The 12,854-nt window shown below is 44.6% G+C and overlaps 1 protein-coding gene across 2 annotated transcripts in view; it reads right to left on the reverse strand.

Annotated features, from left to right (window-relative positions):
• The window catches only part of CPT1A (carnitine palmitoyltransferase 1A), a 43,252-nt gene extending 34,377 nt beyond the window's left edge, over positions 1-8,875 (reverse strand). For both annotated transcript variants that reach the window (XM_033156268.1, XM_033156257.1), the window contains exon 1: positions 8,782-8,875. The gene's annotated coding sequence lies outside the window, so the exon portion shown is untranslated. The remainder of the gene's footprint in view (positions 1-8,781) is intronic.
• Between the last annotated feature and the right edge of the window lie 3,979 nt (positions 8,876-12,854).

Genomic DNA, 12,854 nt, shown 5'->3' on the forward strand with positions numbered 1-12,854 from the left:
TGCAAAACTAGGATCTCCAGTTAAAATTAACCAGAAGCAGTTGATTGAAAAACCTCTGTCCAAAATCTTCAAGAGCTGCTTCGTAAGTAGGCAAAATTGCTCAAGAATAATAATAAGAAGAGTTTGGATTTGATATCCCGCTTTATCACTACCCAAAGGAGTCTCAAAGCAGCTAACAATCTCATTTCCCTTCCTCCCCCACAACAAACATTCTGTGAGATGAGTGGGGCTGAGAGACTTCAGAGAAGTGTGACTAGCCCAAGGTCACCCAGCAGCTACATGTGGAGGTGTGGAGACTCGAACCCGGTTCCCCAGATTACGAGTCTACCACTCTTAACCACTACACCACACTGGCTAGATGGACAAATATTCTGATCTGCTATGAAGCAGCTTCCTGTGTTCTTAGTGGCTGGTTTGATTCTCATTTCTAACTTCTTAAGCAATGAATTTTAGGCAAGGTATATGAGTAGTTGCGTGAAAATTAGAGTTACCGGTACTGTAATTGTATTTAATATAAAGAGAAAACTAGAGTCACAGACACTGATGTCGAAAACTAGCTTTCTCCCTCCCCCCCCCGCACCCCTCTAAATTTTAAAACTGAATGCTTTTTCCTTTCCACCACATGAATTCCCAAAGAAAATGCTCACTCAGTATTATTTCTCTACACCAGTTGTTATCAACTGGAGGTCCACAGACCCCCAGGGATTCCCACCCAGGGAACCCACTGCACCATTCACATAACAAAAACTACTACAGAGATATTAAAATTCTCACATGTAGGGAGTCCACAGCTTGGCTTTTGAAAAACGGGGCATCCACAGTACTTCGCAACTCGGGAACCACTGCTCTACACTCATGGACAAATATGAGAGGTCAAAATGCTACTCTGATGAAGCCTAAAACATATTAAACTTAAAGGATACGGCAGTGGGCTTATCCACACTGTGCTCTGTAGCTTTCCTAGAGAAAACCCACTCTTTACCGCTGAATCGGAGCAAATGGCAATCCGTGCAAAACCCAAATTGTTGTTTGTTGTGCTTCAGCTTTAAAGAGTGGGTTTTTGCAAGGGAAGCTCCAGAGTGAAAAAAAGAACCCGCTCAGACACAGAGCTTTAAAGCACAGACCTGGAAAGTACTGTACAGGGCAAAGGTAAGTATGGGTAAGCCTTCACCCTAGCAGTGTCACTAACACTTCACATGAGTTTGTATCAAAATTTGTTTCCCTCTCTTAAATAATAAAATATGATTTAGTATTATAAGCAGACAGCTGAGTATTAAAAAAAACCTGAACGATCATTTCTCTTTTAAGATTATTCTCCCACTTTCTAAATGAGATTTTTTTAAATAGTCTGCTGTACAGCACTTTCCCCGCCTCCACATTTCTAAAGCAGTCACATGTTTGCTCAGAAAAGTAGGCGAAAGGGCACGGCACTACAGAGCATGTGCGTTTATGTAGAAAAAAATGCAGATCACTACTGCAGGGAAAGCAAAAGCTATACAAAATTACGCAAATGAAAAGATGAGGAAGATTTTATTTGGATTGCTGGCGTGTCATTTGGCAAAGTACCCTTGACCAGGCTTTGCTAAAGGAAGAGTAAAGATTTACACACACAAACACCACACACACACACACACACACACACAAGGCTTGGGACAATCTCTCCACTTAGCATAGTTCTCCCAAGTTCTCAATGCCAACAGCATCTGTGCTACATCTGAATGATTTCCTCTGTAGTCATACCAATATGCTTTAAGGGAAAATAGCACAATGTGTTCTCGGAAGGAATGGATGTAACTATTCCGTTGTCTCAACTGATCAAAGGAGCAATTTAATATGTGTTGCAGTAACGAGTCAAAATGATTTAAAGAGAAGTAGTTACTGCTAATAGCTGTATTAGTTATTTTTTTACTGACCTGTAACAAAACACAACATACAAAAACAGCACACAGTCAGGAATACGAAACAGAACAGATTTAATATCTATAAGAAGCAAAATGTCCAATCTCTGTTAAAATATGTAAATAGGTAATTGATTACAATTCTGCTACCAACAATGATGGTTACCTTTTAACCCTGATGCATACTGAAAACCTAGCCCTTCTGAAGACTTTAGTACATGAGACATTAGAAAGCTATGTATTTTATAGAAGCTTCATTAACTTGTAACCCCAGAATTTTGGTTTCCCTCCAAATTGATGCCAAAGTCTTGTGCTTAATGAAGCTTTTATATAGCGTCAGATCTAGAAAACTAGATCTATTCCATTAGACAACAGGGTGAAGCCCATTACTGTGCCATTTCACTCCACTACCAAGGAACTGCTTTCTCCCTGTGGATTTAGGTATTCAGTCATGGACCTTGGGCTAGGAAAATCAGAAGATTCCCTGCAGTTTTGGATCAGTTATTACCAGGACCGTCTTACCCATTAGGGTTAGTGGCACCCTGCACCATTGCACCAGCCCATCAGGGGCATCCAGCAGCAGGAGTCCAGGACTGACCGGGAACAGCTGCGAGGGCATGCTGGGCAGCGGTGGCAGTGGCTCTTCCTACAGCCAGCCATGCTCTCTTGCTTCCTCCTGCCTGGGAGAGGAGGCAGCGGTGACAGTGCACAAAGCTATGCAGCGCCCTTTTCCCTCCTGCCCACCCCGCGGCACTAGCAGGACTGCTGAGGAAGCCCGCGTGGCAAGCGAGCCTCGAACTGCCCAGCGCTGGGGACGGGGACGGCAAGGAGGGGCGCCGAGAACGTCGCCCCCGGCCCCTTCTGCACCACGGGGGAGGGGCACCGAGAACGTCGCCCCCATCCCTTCTGCACCACGGTACCAGATATGCTTAAGACGGCCCCACTATTGGTCTCATCTGCTCAATCCACTGGAGCCTGTCTTCAAATGCAAGGGAGGTCTCTAACTCATCAAGAGTTTAAGACCCATCAGCTACCCTCACCTGACTTGGCTAGTTGAACCTGTTCCTAGAGTGTGGCCACTGTCACATGCTGACAGCCTCTAGAAGCCACAGGTTAGAGCTGAGTGCAGGGTTGGGACCAAAGGTGGACAGACTACCCAAGAAAAAGCACAACGCTTCCCCCAAAAGAGGTACTACCATGACTACAAAAGAAAACACAGTAGAGAAGAATGCCAACCTGAAAAGGTTTGCACAAGCTAGAGAAGGAAAATGTGTACAGAGTTACTGGAAACCAATCTATGGCTTGGAACTCTAGAAATATTGTGTGTGCTTTTCTGGAATGCAGCACATTAGATGCCGATGTCAGAGAACTAAACTCAGATTCTCAATGTAGCTGCACAGCATCTTCAAGTCACATCATGAGCCAACGGACAAACAGAAACCCTACGTGGCAAGGAAAACAAAGTAGTACAAAACAGCAGGTCAGCCAAGGACAATGACACTGACAGCTGTGCAGGTTCACTTGCACTTTCCCATCAATAGTCTAAAGGTAAGTAACTCTTTGAAAACACCCTGTTTTTATCATAACCTGCAAGAAACATTAAAAGGTTAATACATCAATAGGCTTTACTCAAGCCTAGAACAACTGGTTGTATTCACAGAGTTTCTTTTAATGAAAGAACAGGTATATTTTAATGCAAAGCCATATGAGAATGCAGAGATGCTGTTCTCCTTTCCGAAATCTGCAAGCTTCTCATTCACTTCTAGGGGGCAACATACCCGGTAATCAATGTGGCATGCCCCAAGATCCTTTGCACTGCACCAAACTGGTACAGAATGCTGTCTGCAACTCACATGTGACATGCTGGTATTAGTAATACCCATCCCAGAGAAGGTGGCTAAGACTAAGGGGTTCAGGACATGACTAGAGAAAGCAGAGAGGCTCCTCACTTTAAGTCAGCTGGCCTCTCCCACCATAGGCATGCTGGTAACAGCAAGGTTCTTAATGCTCCTCGAGGTTACAAATTTCTTGCCTTGATTAGAATTGATATTTCTCCATGGGGCAAGTCATAAAGTCTAGATAAGAAGTGTACTCCTGATAATGAGCATTGTCAAATTATGGTAAGAGTAGTGGTCATAAATAATTATCTATTATCTATGTGTTCCTTAGAAAGAACAGACACTAGTTAATAATTACTGCTTCAGTGTGGTTGCTGCCCCATATGTTTCATATGTTAACAGTGAGACGGCATGGAAGGTGTCTATTGTTGCCTCCAATGTCAGAACCACTTGGAGTGCAGTTTCCCCATTACATACATTACCATGACAGCATGGGAAACAGCCATGTAAATGCAACACCCATTTCATTAAGGTATGAACTGGCTACAGGTCACAGCGCACACACAGGATCCAGTATGAAAATGCTTTCACGTTAGATTACTCATAAAAGTGGTTAATAATTTTCAGAATAAGACAATGGGACCACCCCCTCCTTGTTGTAATAGAAACAGGGCTTATCATCTGCAGAACATGCTGAAAAGTAAGTTGTGTTTGTTTTTAACTGCACTATAGACAGTAGTAATTTCAATTGCATTTCAAAGCAGTTTTCCTCAGACTTGTCCTTCACTTATAAATATTCCACTTGAGAATAAAGGAAGAGAACTTTGGCTTTACAACTTTGGGTGTATGCACATAATTCTTAAGAGACCACTGCAAATATTTCTCAAGTTTTAGATATGCAAAGAAAGAGATAGCAGAAAGAATGACAGATTTGAAGAAACACACACCAAACCACTTTGATTATTTAACTTTTTATGAGTTCCTTTCATTGGTTTACAAAATTATCCAATACAGTAAACAGAAAAAACCAGTAGTTATTCTCTGTATTTAAATAGCCTCATTTTGTAGAAGATTGAACTGTGTTTCCCAAGTACTCAACATAATTACTATGTTACACCAAAAGGAACAAAAAGGGCGAGAAACCATGGGTATCATGCCAAGGATGGCAGGCACACCGATTAATTTATTGGACGAACAAATCTAACAAGCACAAAACACATTAAAGTCTAACAAATGTATTATGACATAATTGGTTAATCTCTAAGGGAGCACAAACTCTTGCTTGTATCAGCTACAACAGAGTAACATGGCAACCCATGCGGAAGTCTAACAGGAGATAGAAAGATGTCTAGAACTAAACTTTACTGTCAAATATCAGAATACCCATTTTTATAAAAAAAAAGATTTTATAAAAGGAAAATAACTGACTTCCATGAAATATGTCCCCAGATCCTTGGAGCTGGCAGTGAAGACGACTTATCTACAACAACAGGGCACGCTGCTACTTTTGCTTTTGTACAACTGAGTACCGTATTTTCCAGAAGCAATACTTCAAGCAGGAAGACAGTGCCTACTACAGTATTTCCGTTTCCAGCAATGCAAGAAAACATACTTGACCTACAACGAGTTCCCAAAATAGTGCCTTCTTGTGCTTTTTCTTCAGTCTGGCCTCTCATCCCCACCCCCAGCTTTATTAGGCCCTGGTGATTTAATTTTATGGAGTCATGCAATATGTCATCTGAAAGGCACTTCTGCAAAGCAGCGTACTTCTTGAAACCCCGCCCTTCCTCCACAGCAAAGAAAGATCACATGACAGACTCAGAAAAGTAGGCAAAAGGTTACGCTGATGCACACAACACACCACCAAACTACAAAAGCTCCGCTTGCCTTTCACGCTCCAGCCTTGATTCTGTTTCAACATCCCAATTCTTAGAAATGGGAAGCACCATCAATGTCCCAAGAAAACTATAAAGCCCCTTGAATGACTCACACATACAAAAGGAAATTCACAGTACGACTAAAATTCAGTGCTTTCTTAAACACAAGCTAACCCGGTAGCAAATTCAACCCTCAGATTTATAGAAGTATAACACGGATACACAATATGGGGTGCAGGGAGTGAGAGAACACTTCCCTCTCTTGTGCTGCTCATTTCTTGATTATGTCCCTGTCCTGCACCCTAATACTATTCTAGGTCCCAGGGCTTTCAAAAGGACATACATCCACATAACTTTGCATAGGATCAAAAATTCATATAGCACAATCCTATGCATGTTCACTCAAATACCTACAAAGTTCAATGAGACTCCCATTTAAGTGTGGATGGAAGAGAAAAGCACGCAAACATATTCTGTGAGGTTTCTTGTGACATCTAGGAGTATTCTCACTATTCTTTCTCTCTCAGCATCACGCACTTCGGGCATCCACCTCTCAACTTTGGGAACAGCATAAAGTGCTGCCTACCCTTAAAACACAATGCATTCACGAGATGCCCCCGCTTTTCAAATGCTTCATTGTTATGGCCCCCAGGCTCCCTATGCCAAGTGTGCATTGTCTGGTGAAATACTTCATGTCTAGCAGAGTACGTGGAAGGCCCTGAGATATTTTGCTACCGTAGGCAAGCGTCCTGACAGCACCGCAACGCCCCCCCACACACCTGGATCCCCACTCCATCCCCACCACTGCAACCGTACTCACACCTGCAACTGTGCCCACAATGCCTCCACAATGCAGTGGCAAGGGCACAGCAGGCAATGGTGCTGTGCCAGTGGTGTGGGAAGCTGCAGTGGGACTAGCAGCAGCACATTGGTGGGGGGCAGGGAGGGGATTGGATCTGCCGCCTGAGGCAAATGATTTCACTTTGCCTCATGCCCCCTGCTGCCGCCGCCTTCAAATCTCCACTGCCATGAATTCAGCACTGCTGACATTTCAAGGTATTTCACAGTTTTCAAGTTTAGTTTTTGCACAGAAACGGGAACATCCAAAGTGTAAGCGTCCACCTGCCCTATATTAGAATGAAGTATTTCAGGACTTTCAAAACCCTAAGCTAAGATGGTCATTAGCTCCTCTGCTCTGTTGCAGAGTTTAATGTGGCTAGGTCACAGAAATCTCAAACATTAATAAGCAGGAATGAGCACTTGGCTTAACACACATTTGATGGCACTGCACATGTGTTAACACCACAATAGCTACATTTTATTTATTTAATTTTATTTATTTATTTATTCATTCTATCTGAAGAAGTGTGCATGAACACGAAAGCTCATACCAAGAACAAACTTAGTTGGTCTCTAAGGTGCTACTGGAAGGATTTTTTTTATTTTTTATTTTGTCCATATTAAGACTATTTCTAATCTGCAGCTACGTGAAGAATCGATTACATGCTTGCAGCTAATATTGGAGACACTTTCCATTTAAAGGTGTGAGAAACAGTATCCTGCTTATACTACCTCACCCAGCTATTCCAGTTATACTAGAACTACCACATTGTTCACGGCAATTTATCCCAAATGTATAGGGCTATGGTCAGGGGGTTGGCGCAGTTAATGATTTTAAAAGAAAATGTTTAGATATTCCTCACAAGAGCCCACTAAGAAGCCATCATACTCTTCTCTAAGCAGCAGCTAAGATATAAGCTCAGCCATTATTATGAGAAATTCATATTAAAACAAAAGCTTCCTTAAAACCAAAGTTTGCATAATGCCCTGTGTTTCCTCAGTATTAAATGAAGGTCTACAAGTTCCTGCAAGGCTCAGGTTCTTGGCAATATGCACAGCTGCAGGCTCCAGAATTACAGCATTAGTGGTTTATAAGGATAGGTTTACCTGTACACAATGCCCAAAGATTATGTATTGTTTACCCAATTACAAGATACACCCCCAGTGCTGTCAACTCATTGCTGAAAGCAATGTTCTCAAGAGGTGCAACCAGTTCATTTTTCCCCGCTATTTGTATTGTATAGAGCTGCCCTTTCTCTGCAAAATGCACACTAGGGAAACAGAGGGTTTAACTGTACTTGGGAAACATTCTATTTATATATTATGAAAACTACAGCTGCAATTCTACACATACTTATCTGGGAGCAAGGCTCTTGAACCCAATGGGCTTACTTTTGAGACTGAACTGTAAACTATCCAGTGATTTTAAGGTGTGTGTTTTTTAAAGAAACAATTTGATTGCCTGACTTCTAATGAAGTCCCCCCCCCAAAAAAAACCTCACAATGTTTGTACATCACTGTATGTCATTGATAATATCAAAGGGTATAATTTCCTGTCAAGGTGAGACAACATTTGTTTATTATATGTTGTCAGCCACTCCTCAGAGATGACCATATTGTGAGCAACCCGGACTTTAAGAGACTACCACTGATTTTAATGGAGCACTGTTTGCTCAGTAGTTCTTACTTAGTGGGAAAAGGTTTCACTCCAATGCAAAATACCAGCTAACTTCAAGTAAAAGCTGGAAGGAAAAATAGTATTTTAATAGCACAATCTCAAGCAATCAGAAGTCCTGCTGTGTTCAGCTGGACTTGCATCCAAGTTAAGGGTACACCATGCAAAACTTCAGTCTAAATTTCCGTTTCCTAATCTTTGACAGGGCTCGATGAGCTCAAGGGGAGCAAAGAGTTCTGCTCCGTTAGGCAGCAGAAGACCCTCCTCCTGTCCCAGCTTGCTGCATTAACGGAAGGGAGATTATAATATAAACCACGATTTTCTTGCACACACAGGAGCCAAGTTTCTCCCCACCCTGTGATGTCCTTCCTCCGCCAAGCGCCAGGGAGCCACGGAAGAGGAAGGCGCTCACGTGGGGAAGGACTCTCGCGCACGCCGTCTCTCTCTCTCTCCTAGACAGTCCCTCAGACAGCAAGCGGAGCACCCTCCGGGCACGGGACCCCCCCCCCCTCCGGGCCTCGCGTGCTCCTCTATGTGCGCGCGGGGCCACTTTCCCTAAGCGAGCGGGAGAGAACCGAAAGACACCAACGGCGGGTGGGGCGGGGAGAGGAACGGGACACACACAGAGAGAGAGAGAGAAAGACTCAACTTACGGGCTATCCGGCGAGGACGGAAAGGGGCGCCTCCTGTGAGGAGACGGAGAGAGCGCGCGCAAGTGTGCGCGAGGGAAGCCCGCGCGCAGTGCAGCACCCTGGAGCGCCGCCGCTGCCACCGCCGCCGCTGCTGCTACCGGCTGGGTCCGGATTGGCCGAGCTGCCAGGAGAAGGGCGGGGCCGGGGCCGAGAAACGGGAATTGCCTCTCCGGGGTGACTGGGCGGGGAAGGAGGAGGCGGCAGCAGCAGCGGGCGCAAAGTGCGAAGCCGAAGGAGGAGGCGCGGCAGGGGCGCGTTCAGGCAGGGCGAAGGGAGCAGCGGGGCGGAGCTCGGAGGAGCTGAGGTGGAGAGGGGGGTGGAGGAGGGAGCCGGGCTCTGCCCTCTCGAGCGCCTCCGAAAGAGAAAGCGGGGCTCTTCTGGGCTTGGAAGGAGGCCTCCCTCTTTCTTATACCGGAGCGCGCCTGCAGTACTGGTAGTCCGAGGGAAGAGAGGACAGGCTTTCCAAGCCCCTTTTCTCTCCCCGTAGAGGAAGCGACACAATCCCGCAGTCCCAGTACTTCTACTCAAAGCCCCGGGAACGGAAGCGTGGCGCATGGCGCTCCCGGGCCTGGCGGGGCGGGAGGCGAGGAGGCTTCGGTATGGAAAGGGAACGAGCTGCCGGCCTTGACACGGGAGAAAGGCTCTGGGCCTCCGCCAGCAGCCTTACAAGCTGGGCACTCCAGAAAATTATACCTTTCGCGGTGCTGAGGAGAACTGCTTTCCCCGAATGCTGCTCAGACATGCCACGCTAAATTGTGTCATGCTAGTAAGGGCAGGATAACATACGTGCGCAAAGTGTAGAAAGTATTGCGATTTTTGTAGCTTGCAGCAGAGGAGCAGTGATTAAACCATTATAGCCAGATGGATAGAATGGATTAAATGAGAACCCACCCGGATCCTCTCAGTATATGAAAACTTCTTTGTACTTTAAATAAGAGCCCTGAAAAGCGATCCTTAAATTACATTTTGGGACCTCCGTTTAGGGATCGCCAGTGACCGTCAAATACAATGAGGGCATGAGACAGTCTGGATTAGAGGTTGGGTGAACCATTGTCCTCAAAAGGAAGACAAATGCTTCTGATTCATCTCTGTTGAAAGGTGTATTGTAGTAGAAACTATTGTCATGGAATGCGGATTTGTTTTGTACTGGTAACTTCAAAGTACAGTGTTTGCCTGTCATTTGTGGGTTGAGTAAAATAGTGAAATGGGGCAGCAGACTGAAGCAAACCCCACATTAATACCATAGCTGTGGGCCCATTCACAGCCCCTGCAAAAGGTAGATCTGTGTTGCGTGATAGAGATCTACAATGCTCTTCTAGATGTTTGGGAGTGCATATCCTAGCAGCCCCAGTCAGTACTGGACTTGACTAGGATGGATGGGAGTTGTAATCCAAAACATTGTTGGGGCATTTGAACCATCGTCTCCCAGATGCTGGACCAACACTCTAGATGGTAGGGGTCGTTTGTTGGTTTGTACGAGATAGTTGGGACGTCCACCCCTGTGAGGGGTTGGGGCTCTTTGGTCCTGCTCTAAGAGCTGTCTTTTGCTCTGAGGTGGCTGAGAATATTTTGAGGAATTTGAGTTTTCTGGAGAACACCACATTCCACAACCAGAATCACACAGGTGAGGAGGGGAGGCATTGTGTGAGAGAGCTGACTGAAGTGGATCCCATATTAACACCATGGCTGAGGGCCAACTCATGGGCTCCTCTGTCCTTGAACTAGTTTAATTGCCCACAATACACGAATCAATTCAATGTAGCATGGATAGACATTTCACCTTGGGTGACTTCACAGTTTACATGTTTCTAGAGAATGAAGTCAAGTTTATTAGCTCTTATGAGCAAATAAGTTTTTATTTTGCCTAGCTAGTATAAACATCACAATAATTTCCTATATATTAAGCCCATTTTCCTATTTGCAACAGGCAGTTACAGTTCAGAATTAGGATGTCGCCATAGCAACGTACCTTGTAATGAATGACCTGTTTGGAAAGTAGATTGACATTAACTGAACTGTCACGCTTGCTCAAGAATGTAGGTCAAAGGTACTGGAATTGTTCTAGTACTTGCTCAGCTACTTAGGTTAATAGGTTTTTCTATAAATCTGTCAATATGCAAATACTGCATCACACCCTTTCATGAAATTACAGGAAACTGCTAGAGAACAACATTACAGCTTCTCCAATGGACAAAAGAGTTAAAAGTTTGAATTCCAAAATGTGAATTAGCTGCAGGACAGCAAAATGTGGCCACTGGCAAATATAGTAAGAGTCACTTATCACACTTATATCTAATGCATACCACTCAGAGGCCATAGAGCCTTGTCTGACATTGTCCTTAGGCCATACTCTGAGCCTGAGAGGTTGAAAGTCTTGTATTTGTATAGGCCACTGGCCATAACATTTTGACAATGCCTCTCTATGCCTTAGTAAAATGTGGCCTAGCTGATGTTTGGGATGCTCTTGGTTTTGCTGTAGAATGGGGCAATGCACCCAGGATGGCAGATGTGGGGAGTCTGTGACCCTCCAGAGCTTGTTGACTATAACTCCCATCTTTCCCAACCACAAGCATTGGCTAAGCTGGCTGGGGCTGATGGGAGCAGGAGTCCATCAACATCTGGAGTAGCATAGGTTCCCCATCCCTGCACACTTTGGGACAAAATAGCCACGTGGAAAATCCAGCTACATTGTGTGATCAACAGGTTGAAAGTAAATGCAGTGTGTTCCTCCTGCATAACATCTGCTAGAAGATTTTCTTGTGTTATATGTGTACACTGTCAGTAGGTTAATATGATTTGTGTTTATGTTCTAAGCATGCCAAAATAATAATTACAAACTAAACAAAGAAATAAAACACACACAACCTCTCATCCCCAATGCTCTGTTGCGTTTGAGGTCTTAACCTACAAGTGCCTGTCATGTAATGTCAACCCACCATTATACAGGAACAAAGGATGATGCCTTATACAGTACTGGCCCACCCAGCTCAGTATTGTCTATACTGACTGGCAGCAGCACTCCAGGGTTCCAGACAGGGGACATTCCCAGGCCTACTTGGAGATACCAAGGGGACTGAGCCTGGGACCTTCTGCATGCAAAAGATGTGCTATATCGCTCAGCTACAGCCTTTCCACTAAATATTCTAGTTCTTGAGGTTCTGAATAAAGAGCTGATTTAAATAAGAACGCAGGAACATGCCTTCTACTGAGCCTGGCTGCTGATCTATCTAGCTCAGTATTATTGTCTACACTGATTGGCAGCTGCTCTTCAGCGCCTCTTCAGGGTTTCAGGCAGGGCATGTTCCTGGCTCTACATGGGAGTGCCGGAGCCCTTCCACTTGTGGCTTTGATCAACCTCCAGTGCAGTGACTACACACACCCTATATTTCCTATTAATCTGTTGCCAAGTTTGATGCTTATCTAGGATAATCTGGTTGTGAACCAGAGCCCTGTGGGTTACCATGTCTCATTGCTTCCCTGCCTATTTACCATTCTGTTATTGGTCTTTGCTGAGCTTTGGAAACATGGCAATTATTTGCTCCTACGACCTGGAACATAGTGACTGAGTATCCACACAACCTGAAGACAGTCCCTAGGAAGCACAAGATTGAGGCAGACCACATGAATATATTATCAGCTGTTGATCTGCTATTACTGCTAAGTGCTGTGCTTTTCTGAGAGCTTTCTTCATGCTTCAGCACCCCAGCCGAAGTGATGAGTTGGTTGCACTTGAAGAGCTACACACCAATGCACACACCACTGCAGGATCTGCATCATCATCACGAAAAAGCAACTCTGCATAGTCATGCATGCTACTTGGGAGCCGGTCTTAGTTAGGCAGCCTAGCCTGCATGCTTGTCAAAAATATTGAGGGGTTGTGGAGAGAAACAACTGATTCCTGACTTTGCCCTCATTGCCCTCCCCAAAGGAAAGTGCCTGCTTTCACTCAAGCAGATTAAATGATTTTATGGAAAGATTTTCATGTATAATAAAGGCACATATAACGTCTCTGTTTTCAGTTCATAGAGTCCTGT

Source organism: Lacerta agilis, chromosome 1 (genome assembly GCF_009819535.1).
Source record: "Lacerta agilis isolate rLacAgi1 chromosome 1, rLacAgi1.pri, whole genome shotgun sequence".
NCBI classification, from domain to species: Eukaryota; Metazoa; Chordata; class Lepidosauria; order Squamata; family Lacertidae; genus Lacerta; species Lacerta agilis.